This window comes from Eurypyga helias, unplaced genomic scaffold (assembly GCF_000690775.1).
Source record: "Eurypyga helias isolate BGI_N326 unplaced genomic scaffold, ASM69077v1 scaffold28336, whole genome shotgun sequence".
Lineage (NCBI taxonomy): Eukaryota > Metazoa > Chordata > Aves > Eurypygiformes > Eurypygidae > Eurypyga > Eurypyga helias.
This window is the reverse complement of record NW_010256650.1, coordinates 58,513-74,161: the sequence shown is the minus strand read 5'-3', so window position 1 is coordinate 74,161 and position 15,649 is coordinate 58,513.

Genomic DNA, 15,649 nt, shown 5'->3' with positions numbered 1-15,649 from the left:
GCTTCTCTGGGCAACCTGTTCCAGTGCCTCACCACCCTCTCCGGGAAGAACTTCTTCCTGATGTCCAATCTAAACCTCCCCACTTTCAATTTAACCCCATTACCCCTTGTCCTGTCACTACAGGCTCTTGTAAAAAGTCCCCCCCAGCTTCCTTGTAGCCCCTTCAGGTACTGGAAGGCTGCAATAAGGTCTCCCCGGAGCCTTCTCTTCTCCAGGCTGAACCAGCCCAACTCTCTCAGCCTGTCCCCATAGCAGAGGTGCTCCAGCCCTCTGAGCATCTCTGTGGCCTCCTCTGGGCGTGCTCCAACCGGTCTATATCCTTCTGATGTTGAGGGCTCCACAGCTGGACACAGTACTCCAGGTGGGGTCTCTTGTCTATGGGTGGCAGAGAGTGATGAGCTGTTAATACGTTCAGACGTTTTTGGCAGTCAGACATTGTCCATCAGTGAGCCCCAAGATTAATGGCAGAAAGCTGGTCCCATTCCTTCACTGTAGTAAAAGACAGAGGCGTGTGATGCTTCATTTACATCATCATACAAAGTATGTGCTACCTTATCTACTGAGGATACACAGAGCTCTTCTAATTGGAGTTTTTTTAGTTTCTTTGTTTACTTACTGGGATGTAGTCTTTCTTACAAAATGCCATCCTACAAGTGAGAGGCCTCTTTTGCCTAGAATTTTAAAATCTTCATAGCCATTTAAAAAAAATTCACCTGGACACTTACTTTGTCAGATGTTTAAGTAACTGAGAAATGTCTTAAATTGCTAGAGGTCTGAAGGGCTTTTCATCAGGATTTTGCTTTCAGCAATGAGGTTGTACTTTTTTAAAGGGAATTGTATAAGATATATAGCCAAGAAGACTCATTTCGACATTACCCAGGTAAGTGAAAAAAACTGTTAAATATTTCTTAAAAAAAAAAAATATTTCAGGTGCTGTCAAAAGGCATGGGTCAATATATGAGCTTTTTTTTATTGCTAATTTGATCAAAGTTTGTTGTCCCATTGGGCTGGGGTCTACAAATACGGAAACAAAGGATGAGGGTGGAGGCAGCTCTGTGCCGCTGTGCAACATGCCGTGCAATCCAACCTCTTCTGCACTGATCTTGTGCTCCGCGCCCAACCTCGGTTTTGCCTGAAGGTGTTCTCCACCTGGATGTATTCCTGCCTGCAGGATTAAGATTACCTGACTGGTTTGTTATTACCGATGATGATTTCCTACGAAAAATGATGCGAGGAACTGTAGGAAGAGCTGTCTAGCAGGCAGGGAGAGCTAATGCAGGATAAGGCAATGGAATACAGAAAACCTGATGGAGCTGAAGGACAAAGACACCTTTGTGGTAGAGCTTGAAGTAAACTGTAGGAAGGCATTAATAGGCTGCTTGTTTGGGCTCAAATTTACATATATTGATACAGGTCACTGTTCCAGATGGAAATTGAGAATTTTGATACATCTGCAGATGTTTAAGCCTGATCTAAGAGGATAGTGGTACTAAATAATGGTCCCTGCATGTTAAGAGACGTTGGGTTTGTGAAGTAGAATCCACTTCCCTTATACTTATACTTCAGTAGAAGTTACGGGTCTGAGCTTTCTGCCTTGGACCGTAAGAAAGTTGTAGCTGTTGTTTCGGTATAGGCACTGAGTTGTTTTTCAATCCAATTCTTACCTAATACCCACAGTCACCCTGCAGCACGTTCATGTGGAGTCAGCCGTCTCCGCTCCAGTGTTGCTGTGGAGCAATTGCTTTTTACAACAGTTGTGTACATCAAAGGCAACTCTGTGTGTCTGTGATCCTTCCTTCTTAAGCATGTAACCTGTGAAGTAGCTTTCTGTAGTGGTTCACGTGGTCATTCTCTCTCCCCCACGCACCTTTTATTCATTTTATTCACTTGACAGATTTGTCTTCTGAGAAGATGGAGGGGGAAAGCAAAAAACTAAAAAACGGTGTTTGATTTGGGTAGGAACAGAAGAGCTTTCTGCAATAGCAAGCTGCAAATGATGTGGTTCCCAGAGCATTTAAAATAACTTTCTGCATGTATCATTGATTTTATAAGGTCAGTCAGTCTACATGCAATTAAAAAGCAAAACAAAAGCAACCCGAAAAAAACCACTTTTATGTATAAATTTTGCTATGTTTCAGTCAGAAAGCTTTCTTGCATATGGAAATCACTATTTCAAAGCTATATGGATAACTTCACTAACTTTTCCGAAGAGTTAACAATGAGAGAGCTTAACTGCAGTAAGAATCACTGGATATTCTTTAGTCTGCTCGATGTGCGTGGGAACTGTTGGGGAGCAGAGGAAAGGGATTGTTTCATTTATTTTTTTTCTTACTCGACCAGCAACTAGAATCATTTTCAGATGTTCTATAATTTAGTGAAGAATAAACTAGCCTTGTGGAAGTCTCACCGTAGGTGGCAAACTATAAAGATCACTTACCCTGAAGAAAGAGGGTATTTTTCTTCTGCTACTTCTCCCCCTCGCCCCCAACTTAGGAATTCAGTGTCATTTGAAAGTCATCTTGGGTCAGAAGAAAAATGTTAAGGAATCAGAATTAATGGTTTTGGCGCAGGAGGCTATGAAGGAGAAACTAATCCAGAATTTAGGGTGGCTTTCCATAGGAATGTGGAAAAAAAAAAGAAGCAAAACTTTAGTCTCAGGTGGAGGGTGAGCACAGCTCTTTAATAATATAGACAGGGTAACGTGTGTGTGCCCAGCTTGTGTTAAGTGTGAATGATAAACGGTCTTTGAATCAGAATCCATATGCTATCAGCTCTGCAGAAAATCCCTATTTATCCTTGCATTACATGCATTTGTTTTGTGCTATTATCTTTGGCAACTCTCTCGCTGCTTTATTTTTCTTCCTTCTCACTACATGCTTATGTATTTTACAGTACTATTTGTTCAGTCCAGGGCTTTTAGGGCTTTTTTTTATGACAATATGATGAAAGCATTTCATTTCTGTTTTTACAAAAATTTAATCCTTTCTTTGGTTTTATAGCTGTTTATCTATCTAGTGAATGTAGCTTTTTGTATGTCCTTTAAAATTAGATGATGAGGTGTTCGGGGGAAGCAAGCAAACCTCTTTTCTAGGTTTCTGGTGTTTAGCTAAAAAAAAGAAACAAACCATAAATGAATATTTATGGACAAATGCTTGTGTGACATGATAGGTGAAGAATGCTTAGATAAAAAGAATAAAATACGTGCGGTTTCAGTGTAGTGAACAGGAAGACAGCTTGATGAAATGGAAATTTATCTTGCAGACTATGAGCTTAGAGGTGAAAAGATCTGAAATGCAGTTTAAACCAGGGCAAGATCTTAAATGAATTTATCAAAAAGTGTTGATTTTCTAGCATTTGGAGCTTTTTATTTTCCACCTGCAAGGCTCAAGAGAAGTAAGGTAAGGGCAGAATCGGTTGTTTGGTACAGATTTTGTCAAGTAAAATGGAAGTTTCAGGGCAAGTGCTGTGTGGTTTAGCTGACCGGAAAATGTCTGTCTTTTTTTGTATTTATGGCTTTAGCTAAAGCACTAAAAACTAGCTGTGCACTTTAAAATAAAAAGAGGTGCTAAAGGTTGGTTTTGTGCATTCCAGTTACTAGAAAGCTTTGTAAAGGTACTAGAATGCATCTTTTCTGAAGGCTGAGAGGAAAAATAGCTGGTTTGCTGTATTTTTTAAGATCATCTTGAGCCTCAATTAGGGTAGTTACGGTAGAGTGTAATCTGCTGCATCTGGCTATTCCCACATGTGAATTTAAAGACTGGAACTGTGCTCAGTGAGTCAGAGGAGAGCATCCCTAGAAGAGAGGAGCTGCTCTGACTGCAGGGCAGGGGGCTAGACCATACAGAGAAGACAGCAGCGACTTCCTCGATCTGATGGCATTGCTGGCAGCGTTACCTGGGTGAACATCTCCAGGAGAAGCTGCAGCACATCCCTGGGCTGTGGGCGAGTAGGTTATCTGTAAGCTGTGGGTATCGGAACAGCTGACTCTTCACCATGCCAAACAGGATTAAACAAATTGACACTCTGGGATCGCTTCACTCAGTAAATCCTACCTGCTGCGGCAACGGGCAGCCGAGTGGCTGTAAATACTGGATCCTGGATTTAGGTACAAATATGTGCAATAGGGATATAACGGGCTGGGGGAGGAGGATTGGTTGGTTGTTAGAGGGATGTTTTCAAATCATAGGAGTGTAGTAGGATGCTTTCTTTTCTGCTCTCTCTACTCTCGTCTCACTCTGACCCCAGTCAAAAACTGCAGAGTGTGACAGGAAGGACCTGTAACGGAATCAATCTGCTCTGTAAGCTACTGTGATGCTGTACAGTAAGATCTTTCAGAAAAAGCATGTAAAATGCATGTGCTACCCTGTTTTTGGTTTTTTTGTTTTTTTTTTTTTTTTTTTTCAGTTCAGCTCTGGAAATGAGAAATGATAACTCTTGTTCTGTGAAATGTTATTAATGGTAGCAATTTGTTTTAAGAGCTTAGCAGAAATCTTCTCAGAATGTTGCTACTAAACCAAAAAATCCTAGATTGTTTAATATCATCTATCACTTCTGTTAAATCATTGTTGAGAAGTTATGTTTTTGGGCACAGACTTTGAAAAGAAAGGGCGGTTGGGAAATAAATTGGTCTGTGTGAAATGTGTTTAGAGACATGATTGATTCTGAAGTGTAATATGGAGGAAAGCCACACTGTTTCAGTCTCAGTTGGAGGAGCACAAGGGTAAGGGTAGGGATGTTCACGTTAAACTCCTTTGCTGTTGGGTCTTCTCCCCTTCCTCCTTTGTAGTTTTAACAGGAAACAATAATTGTCCTTGGCGTTTGGGCTGTTGCTGCAGAACAAGTTTGATTCCCATGTGTAACAGTCTGAAATGCCTGCAGGACAAAGCAGTGCTAACCTTCAGCATCTGGTGCTGATGCAGCTGTCGGGATGCTTCCTTCACAGATGCTAGGTTCAAGTCCTACATACCTGTTGCTGTCTGCTGCGTGCGTACACGTAAAATAAGCAGCAAAAGGCAAGTTAAAAGCTGTGTTATCTGATAGTATCCAAACTGCTGTTACAGATGGGGTGAGAGGAGGGAGAGGATGTTAGGAGGGTTGCAAACATGAAATCAAGGATGTAATGGAAAGTAATCTTACAGGGGACGTCTGAAGATAGGGTCGCATGTCCGTGGGATGGTATTAACTCTCAGTAGTTCCCTGAAAGATAACGGGGCATCCAAGTACCAGCCAGAGGGAGTTCATGTTAGCAGGCTGTCGGCTCTGAACCCAGCAGTAGAGCCGGGTTCTCAGAAAGCTGCTCCCTAGCCCCCACTGCTGCATAGTCACTTCCTAAAACATCGATTCCAGTAGTATCTTGGAGGAAGGTGGGGGCTAAGGACGTCAATGACAAATAATAATTGGTAGGCAGAGTGCTTTACAGCAAAGTATTTTACAGCAAGTGCTCGCCAAGAGCTGTGACTACCTAGTCAGCTGGAGGTCTGTTAATGGCACGGCACGAGTCTTTTCTCCTTTCTGTTGGTTTGCATCCTGCTGTCTTCATTGGAGCTCATTTGCTTCATTTTTGAACTTTTGTTGCCGCAGTGGTTGGTCAGGCTCAGATCTATCTGTTTTTTTGCTTTTCCAAAGAATTTTTAGAAAACATGTTTTATAAAGTGCTGGGTATAGTCACTCCCAATCAGCAAGATGCTTTCTATTATTGCCATAAATTAAGATCATAGACATGTATGAAGTCTTGTTTGGCAAGCATACATGGTTTCACAAACATTCTTCATTGTTCTCTTTCTGTGTCTTAAAAACAGATGTCCATGTGTACAGACTATATTGTAAGGAGGCTCAGTAGCCTTTCATAATAGGGGAACAAAGCTTACTTGCGTGTCCCAGTATAACTGTAGCCATGCCATCTCTTGAACTGGAAGGAGTAAAAATTGTGTCTGTAGTATTTCTGGCCACTGCAAACTGGCAATTTGGGATTTAGGCTGAATATTCAGAATGTACTCTGGTGCATGATTTTATTCACCAAAGGCTAACTGAGGTTTCAACTTGGCCTAAAGAATTTTTAAAGAATTAAAGACTTTGGTTTATTCTTCATTAAAATGTTGGTGTATGTGTGCAATTAATGATTATGTACTCCTGAGTAATTAAATGATCTGAGTTTGTTTGGGTTTTTTTCCCCACTTATTCATGAAGTCTGAAGGAAGAAAAATGCATTCAGATTTAGGGAGAACGAAAATAAGGCTTTGAGTAATGAATTGGCAAGGAACTATTGCAACTAATAAATAAGTATTGTATTTTGCCTTTATCTGACATGAGTTGGAAAAAGCAGCAGTGATGGTAGGAGGAAACCAATTCTCATGGTAATTCCACCCATTCCTGTAACTTAAAAATGTTCTGCATTTGGGACAAGTATGGATAAGTATCAAACTTGTTTATGGTTATCTGGCTGGAGAATGTTGAGTAGTTTCAGCCTGGAACTGAATATTGGAAATAACATATTTTTTCAGTTACCTTACGAGATGGAGACTGAAACACATACATCCTATTGTTTCTTGTAAGTGGATCATGTGAGTCGGTATTTCACTTGGGAAATCTGAGAGGCAAATCTCATGGATAAAATCCAGAGAATAAATCTACAAAACCAAAATTTATCCTGAAGTTATTAACCCTCAGGGGGCTGGGTTTTGGAGGAGGAAAGGTGGTTGTAGGAGTAGAGAGAGTTCTCATTTGACTTTGAAGAAATAAATTTATTGTAAGTGTAATAGATTGCTTAAAAGAATGTATATGAATCAGATGCTTTCTTTTTCCTCTTTCATAACATTTTATGGTATATCAAGCCTCAGAAATAATTCATCCATAAAACAGGATGCTTTCACTATAGAGTAATTGTTAGCAAATGGTGTCCAAGAGAGGATAAGAGGTCTCTGAGGACCAGGCTCAGAGGATGCAGTGGGAGAGTCCAGTATTACTAATGGGTTGGTGTAATTCTTGGCGTACATCCACCTCTACACTTTGAAAGTCTATTCTTTAGAATACAGATGGAAGCTGTTAAGTCTGTGGTGTGTGTGCTTTTCCCTCTCCATGAAGAGCATGCAACAAAAATCCTTCTGAAACTGAGCTCATGTATCAGCTTATACGGTTACATATGCAAAGGTACTACTTTCCTGACCTCACTGTTCTTGCACCATGGCTTTTTCGAATCCTTAGGGTGCAGGACTTGCGAGAGAGTCAGCCGAAGGTGCTGTTTCGTGGTTAGTAAAAACTGAACTACGTGTCGGGTACTGCCAGCTTATTTACCCTGTGATTGCACATGTGATCCAGCTGCTTCTCTTGCGTCAACGCTAGCAGTCACGCAGGCAGCCAGACCAGGGAGTTGATGCAGCATGAAATGCTGGACCCCTTCCTTCCCCACACACACCCCCAAAAAAAAAAATGTTTTCAGGTGTAGGGGCTTATGCAAAACAGATGCTGATGTCCTTTCATAACTACCATCCCTACTCATGAACCTGAAGATCTGAGGCTCAGTTTTTTTGCTCTCAGGCAGGTTACCTGCTTTGTGAAATAAGCCAAGACTGAGCAGCAGTGCGGATCAGATGTGTGTGTGGAGTTAGCCCCAGGCAGCCTTCTGCCTCTGATCCTTGGAAGTTTGCTCCCTCCATTGCAGTGCTCTCTGCTCTGACCTTGTATAAGTACTGCATGAAAACAGAGTAATTTAAAATGAGTCTGTTAGTCCCAGCTCCTTCTCAAACCAGCTACTTGGCTCCTAGTTTTAAAGATTTTTTGTAAGATATAAAAGGAAAATGTAGTTAGAGTTGTAATGCAAACTTTGTGTAATAAGTACTTGTAACTCCATCTGTGTAATAAGAGAAGTGCATTTATATATAAGCATTTCTTGATTTTGATTAGATGACTGTATCCTTGTGTAATGCTAGTGAAGCATCTTCACTACTTAACACTTTGTCTTTTTGAAGCTAAATCTAGAAGTTATTAAATGGGGAAATGAGTAGTCAATACCAAGAAGGCTTCCCAGAGAGGGAGACCAGAAAGGAATATTGATAAAACTTTGAAAAGAGAGATGGAGTTTGATTTGATTTTTTTTTTTTTTAAATACTAGGAAAAATGTGGCTGCCTCGTTACTTCCTAGCCACATCTCTAAGTATATCTGTAACTAAAGACCTGATGCATCCGGTTTTGTATCATGGTCAAAAGTCTGTATTGAATGGATGGGCTTAAACTGCGCAAAGCAGAACTGCTTCAACTCCTCTTTCAACTTAATTTCCCTCGTGCTGCACTACAGCTCTGTTTTAAACTAATTACTTCAGTGAGGCAGCAGCAGAAGAATGAGCTATCTCCTTACATAATGCAAGTTCCCTCTAGGTGCTCATGCAGTGCTAGAACAATGTATTCATAATCTGTCTTTGAGCGTGGCTACAAGCAGCTGTAACAGTCAGTTGAATTTGCTCATCTGGGCTTGTGCTGTCTCTCTCCTTTAGTAATGAGAAGAACAGAATTTGGGTGGTGTAAGTATATTCCATCCTGCTTTGAAAAGATGACATCAGTCATGTTAACAGTCCTTCCCCCTAAATGTTGGTTTTCCTCACAGAAAATAGTAAAGGATGTATATTAGACCACTTGTTTGTTTGTTTGCATTTGAACATAGGATTGGAGACCTCCAGTCTTCCTGAATGAGTAGTTAAAAAAAAATAAATAAACAGCACCCAACATAACACCTACGTGGGGTAGTTTGCCCTAAGAAGAAAGCTGCATAGAGCTAAGTTGCCTTGATGCGTTGTGTGAAATGCTGGGGACTTGATGAAAAGAAGCAATGTTTTTTCAATAGAAAAATTAATAGAAGCTAATTAAATTCCTTATCTTGTTTCCTCCAGATAACTTATACTGTGCCTAATTTTAGGCTTATAGTTTAGTCTATAACTTAAAAACGGTGATTTACTGTAACTGCAATTATTGCGTAGAAGTTGTTACTGATACAGATTCCCTCCCTGTGCACCCCCACCCCCCATTTCGTGTCTAATTAAAGCACATAATAATTCTATTGTATTGCTTTTTAAAAGAAGTTTGTTTGCTTTTTTTCTTTGCCTTTTGATTCCTACTTTCAAACCACTTTTGGACAGCTTTCCAGTGATCTTATCACATAATTTTCCTGTGGCCACTTAGCTACTATTAGGTGGGTAGGAGCTGGGGAATGGTTTGAGGAGTCAAGATTTGGAAGACCAGGTGGACAAAGTTCACAACATTACCTTCCTCCTGAGCCTTTATTGGGAATAATTGAAGGGGGAGCGGGGAAAAAAAAAATACAAGAAACCGACAACAGAAAAGTTGCATGGCAAAATATAGCTTTTTGTGTATGTAATGTGAGTTTGATCATGCCAAAGAAAATTCAGCAGTGCATATGTTATTCCTGAAGAGACTCTAATCAAGTTAACAAACATGGCAATGTTGGATTCTGGTTTTAGTATTCAGTGTATTTTAATTGTACATTGAGATAAAATGTCACATCTTCCATTAATTTATAGTTTACTTGTTTTAAAATACCTCTATACCAAGGATTTATCTTTCCCCTTTTAACTCAATCTTTATCAAGATTGAATTTGTGGAGGAGTATCTTTCCCTTTCCTAATCCCTCCCTTCACCCTGAAAAGGCATCTCTGCAGCAGTTTGGCATTACGGCTTTCGATAGCTATCTGCTAGTCAATCTTGACTGTGAGACTGTTTAAAAAAAAAAAAAAACCCAAACCCTTAGATTTCCATTGTGACTGACCTTTATTAAAATCATGTGTGCTCTGGCTGCGTTGCTCAGGTTACACCTCCATCTGAACAAAATGTTTAAAACCAGTTCAGTTTCTCATCGCCGTCATCTAAGTCTGCTGTTGATAATGTCGTTACTGAGGTGGGACTGAACTTGGAGGAAGTTGTCTGTCATCACCTACAGTCATCTTGTTATGTGGCGTGGGGGCTGGTGGCAGCGGCATGGCTGCAAGGGCCTGACTCTGCTCATTAGTACCTCAGGTAGTGTGTGCACTGAAAAGGTCAAGATTTTACATTGCAATGTTAGTACAATTAATTTCTATCACTAATATCAATTAATTGGATAAGGAGGAAACAACATCTTTAGATGTAGGAATTTTGGAAGATCTATTTTGTCACTGTCTTAGCCATTTCCTCTTTCCTCCCAATTCCTTTAATTACTTTCTCAATTTATTTTTTGAGGGCTACAACAGTGTAACATTTGGAAAGAGAAAATGACCAAAGTTATTGTAATAGCCCCAAAGCTAAACCATATGAGTATATTATTATTAAGCTTGAGGCAGAGTTCCTAACTTGAGATTGATGTGTTTGTACAGCTGTTGCTAAAGCTGGGGCTCCAAACAATCGCTGGTTGTTCTAATGAGTTTTTCGGCTTTGAATCAAGAGGATGGGGGAAAAGGGAAAAAAGACTTAAAATTGCTGTTGGATTAGTATGTGTATTTAGGTTAATGTCTAACTGCAGTAGGTGAAGAGGAAACAAGTGGGGGTTTTTAGTACAAGTAATCTAATAAATAGGGTTTTTTAAACAAATAAAATTGGATAAAGTCATTATTCCTTTTGTATCAGTTGTTCTTGTAAATATTAACACTGTGTACTGTCTCTTTAGGAACTTGACTAATACACTTGAAGATCTGCTCAGCAATTATTAGTATCCATCCTTCATGTATCAAAATATGTTTATTGACCTGTTATACACTCATTTTAATAGAGAATTATTGGAAGTTTTGTCATGTGTTGGAACTTTTTCAGGCATTTGGAAAAGAGAGAGAATAAAATATATCTACATTAATCTTCTCCTAGGTTCTTCTCCACTCATTTGTGAATAAATGGCAGAGGTTATACTTGCTCAATTTAAAAAAAAAAAAAAAAAAGGAAAAAACAATAATGCTGGCTCAGCATTTTATGCTGATTTTTATGAGGTTTTTTTTGTCTTCATAATTGTGAAGCTTGTTTTTATCACTTACATAAAGTGGTGGAAGCTAATTTCCTCCTTTGTGTGTGTATGTTCTCAATTTCTAATACGCAGCCTTTTTGTTGGAGTAGTCGAGGATATCTGCACAGGATAAATTCCTTCCATGGGGATGCTTTGCGTCGCCATGCTGTTGCGCAGGGAGGCATGGCATGTGTTGCTTTAAATAACGTCTGAGGTCGTGATTCCTCCCAGTGCAATTTCTGCAGACTCGCTCTTCTTCCTCTCTCTCCCCCCCACCCCAGCTTTCTCTGCTCTCAGTAGAGCCGAGGACTTGCTGAATGCAGCTTTTTCCCCTCTTTGGCTGGTCTGTTATCTATACTGACGTGGATGGGTTTGTTTCGTATCTGTTCATAATCTTCCTCTTCTGGACTGATGCACACAGCGTATCAGATAAGCTGCTCTGCTGCTTCAGAGCTGTATTTCTAGGACTGGAGTTTATTTTTATCTAATTCCGAGGGAAAAATTATTTTGCAGCAAAAATTAAAAGTAGCAGATGATGAAACCCTACAGCTCACAGTAACAGATGAGCAGAAATTAATTGTGCAGCTGCCCCAATTAAAATCTGAAACTGCTGATCGCAAATCCTGTCAGTAGCGGTTCCCGCTTGTCGCGTGCGACGTGCCGCTCTCCGCCAAGAGCAGAGCCACGTCTTTGCCACTCGCATCACGCAGCGTGGCCCTTCCCAAGTAGGTTGCACGCAGCGTGCGCCAGACAAATAGCTTGTCAGCAGTCCGCAAAACTCTGTCTAGTGTCTTAAGCGCCAGCGCTGCCTACGAGGCCCAGGCCCAAAGCTTCTGCCTTCACTCTTTTCCTTCTTTGGCTCAGGCTTCGCTTCTCCGCACCAGCTAGCTGCTTGGTTCGTGCAAGGCGGCAGTGCTGTAACTTGGAGCGGTTGGAAGGAAGCTAACGTTGCCAGCTCCCACTGCTTCAGGAGCTGTATGGTGCCCGCAACCAGCTTCTTGAGCTGAGACTAAGGAGCAGCAGCAGCAGTGGGGAGCATGCTAGAGGCAAGGGCTGTGTGCACCTCTCCTACGACATAACCTAGCCTGGAAGCAATGGCCCTGGGTCAGGAACACAGTCCTTCCTGGCATTCACTGCTCCTGCTGCATCCCTTCCTCTGGAGGGAGGAGCAGATGGACTGAGCCTTCATCTGGTCTTCTGCTTCGGTCATCCTGAAGTAGTTGGATATTGCTGATGCTAGGCACCTGGCAAAAATAGCATGTGAAGACTTTTTAAAACACACATGGCTTCGTAGTAAAGCTCCAAAACACCCATACGTTGAAAATGGGTGATGTAGTTGAGACTTTGTCAAACATCTCAGTCAGAAATTGATCCTAAAAGCTACTGGGAAACAGGAAAATTACATTGGCTCTGCGGGAAAACTTGCTTTCTAATATAGAAAAGCAGTATTTCTCTTTCTCTGTTTGCATGGAAGAACTTACACAACTATTTAATGAAAGAAGAGTGTCACCTTAATTTTATTAATGGTATGTGTCAACCCCTACGAGGGAGTTAACAGTATGTAACTTAAATCTGGCAGTGAAGACGTTGCCTTTGTAGGTTGGCAGAACAAAGAGTGTTACATGCTCCTTCAGGTGGTGTAAAATGATGTCATGTATCAGGAGGCACAGGTGAAGTGCAAGAGAGAAGTAACTATCTGGTGGCCCCAGCTGGCCCAAAGGAACGCACTGGAGATTGTGTATGAAAGGGAGAAAAGTTTGCCTGAAAACTGCAATATGGGCTTCTTTCTGTTCATATACTCTGATAGAAAAGCATGCAAACCCCTGTGCAGTTAAATGGTTAGTAGAAATACACCCACCCCCCCACCCCCTTTCCAGGGGGTGGTGATAATGTTAAAATGATGGGGGCACTCGCTTTGATCTGTAGAGAGGTAAGAGGGTGTCTTGGTTCACTCACACAGGGTGAGAACTTGACTGAGGGACAATGCTGAATGACATAAATCTGTCCGTGGCGTGTCCTGGCAGGCCATGTGGATGTATAGCTGTCCTCAACCCTGAGCAAACAGGTGGTCAGAAGAGTGGAGCTGACACCAAGACGTTGCCTGTTAAAATATAAGCTGCATACAGGGAGGCTGAGATTTAATCTATTAAAAGCTTGTGGTTTTCACAAACTGTGAAACTAAACTTCAGCAGTGCAAGTAATTTTTAATACTTCCTACTTGTGACACAAATATATTTCTCTCCAGAAATAGGAGAGAATAACAGCTTAATGCAAAGATCGAAATGCCCCACAATGTCTAATCTCCCCTTCTGTAGTGCTGCCTTGCGCTTGTGCTAATATGCAAGATTTAAGTTTGGGGGTTTGTATCCCTGTGGTTTGAATTCCAGGGAGCACAAACAGAACTACTTCTGTTAACCTGGGAAAGTTTTTTCTGGCACAGTACCATGCCTTCTTCCTGCTTTAAAAAAAAAAAAAAAGGGGGGGGGGAGTGGGGGATGGGAAGGGGACGCGACACACAAGTGTGGATGCAAAACTGTCCAGCAGTTCTAAGAGGAGGATTTCTTTCCATCTAAATCTTGTTGGTGTTTAACTCCTAGATAGAGAGCTGTAATCACATCAACTGCTGTGTAAGCTATACCGCACATGAAATTATTTAAAAGTTTAAATGTCAAACCTTGGTTTTACATTTACAGGGTAGGGGAAGGCAGGAGAGGATATTAAAAATAAATAATTATTAAATAGTAATAACATGTGCTAAACCCTTCAGGCATATGCCACTAATTTTTTAACTTAAATGGACAGGATATTCTTTTTGTCTTTAATCAGAGATTTTCCTCATGCCTTTCTCTAGTGCTGCTGCAAATACGTCTTTTGGATGACTTTTTCTCAATTTCAGAAAGCTCTTTGGAAGTTATTAAGATGACAGTGTCTGTCTTGGGGGAGATTTTTTTTTCTTCTAATTGCAAACATGCTTGTGGGGCAGCTTAGTATCTGATTAAAAGAAGCTGAAGAGTATCTAGCCTCAAGCTTAGAATTCCAGTCTATCTGATATTAACACGATCAGCTTTTGATGACTTGGAAGACTTAATCATTGAATACATTTAAATCCAAGTGCTCCGGACTAACGTCTGTATCAGTCATAATTAATACAGATAACTCATTAATTGGGAAAGATATACTAAGAAGTTGAACTTTTTGTCTTTTTGCACACTAAAAATACTACAAATTTTATATCATCATAGTGTGTGACTTGAAATAAAAGGCAGGAGGGGTTTGCTGACCAGAGATGAAGAGTGAGTGTGTTCCACTCCGAACAGTGATTGAAGGATTTGATTTTATGTATGGAGTGCTAGCTTTCTGCATTTTGTGAATTTGTTTTTAAGAAACCAGTTTCAGGAGAATTATTGCACTATCCCTGTATCATAAGCGAAACTCATGCTTCCCAAAGGTCACGGTGAAAATTCCCCATTTGTAAGCCTGATAACACCCAAGCTGTATCGTCTTTAAATGGTAACTGCTTTTATGGTGGCTTGTTAAAGTTGACACACGTTTAATGCCTTCTGAAGTATATTCCAGTATTAGTTTACAAAAAACACGCAGCGAGGGTAGTCTGAAGAGGATACCCAGCAGGAGCAAAGTAAAATTCCTGACACTTACGGAAGTATCTGTAAGGTCTTGTACATAGCAGATTGATAACCTCCTACTTCAAAAGCCATTCCCAGGCAGAAATTGTGCCTGTGTACGTCCATGAATAAAATAAACATTTTTTGCGCCCTATTTTCAAGCTTTCCACATCTCAGCTAGTGACAAATGATGGCTGTGTCTACCAGCAGGGTTTTATGGGCTTTTGTCATTAGGTGCTTGTAAACACTTTGTGCTTCCTCTGATGGTACGTTGACTTGTCTCAGATTTGGGCATATTTGTAGGTAGATGCAGGCTTGGGAGATGGCTGAACTTGAGCTGTTCCCAGTTTGCATATTAAACTTGCAAGCGTATCCGTGTAGATGGTACTCTCAGGGCTTTGAACCAACAAACAGCTCTTGACCCCAAATATTTGTAATGTACGTGCCTGAAATCTTACTGATCGGCTGGTAAATTGCTCTGTGTGATGGGTTCTCTGGGCTTCTTGGTCCTAAACTCCACGGTGGATGGCAGGTCTCCAGTGGCAGTGTGACACACCAGTCAGGGTTACTAGGTTTGCTTTGCTCCATTTTTTACTCCTTGCCCTATCCCTGTTTCATAGTCCAGAGATGGTGAAATGTTCTTATTTTGGGGTTTGGAACATTTTGGGTTTAGAGGTGCAGAACAGGTATCAAACAGACTGAGTTTGGTTCCCTAGGTAAAGGATTCAGGTTTTTATAGCCCCTTGCACTCCTTGTAAATAACTAAAACTGTAAAGAAGGCAATATGGAAATAGGTAATATGAAGCAGAGTCTTTCCAGTCATCAGCTAGCTTAACATGGCTGATTTATTTTTTTAGGGGAAAAAAAGGTTTATTAATCACAGATGTGCATGTTTCTGGTGTTAAGAAAGCTGGGACTAGAATGAGAATTCCCATTTCCCTTTCAATTTCAAAAAATTGCCTGTTTGTTGGCGGTAACTGTATCTTCTAGTTCAAGGGGGTCAGAACCCATGCTGCCTGCCCTTTTTCTTTAGCTTCAAGAATATATTTATGGA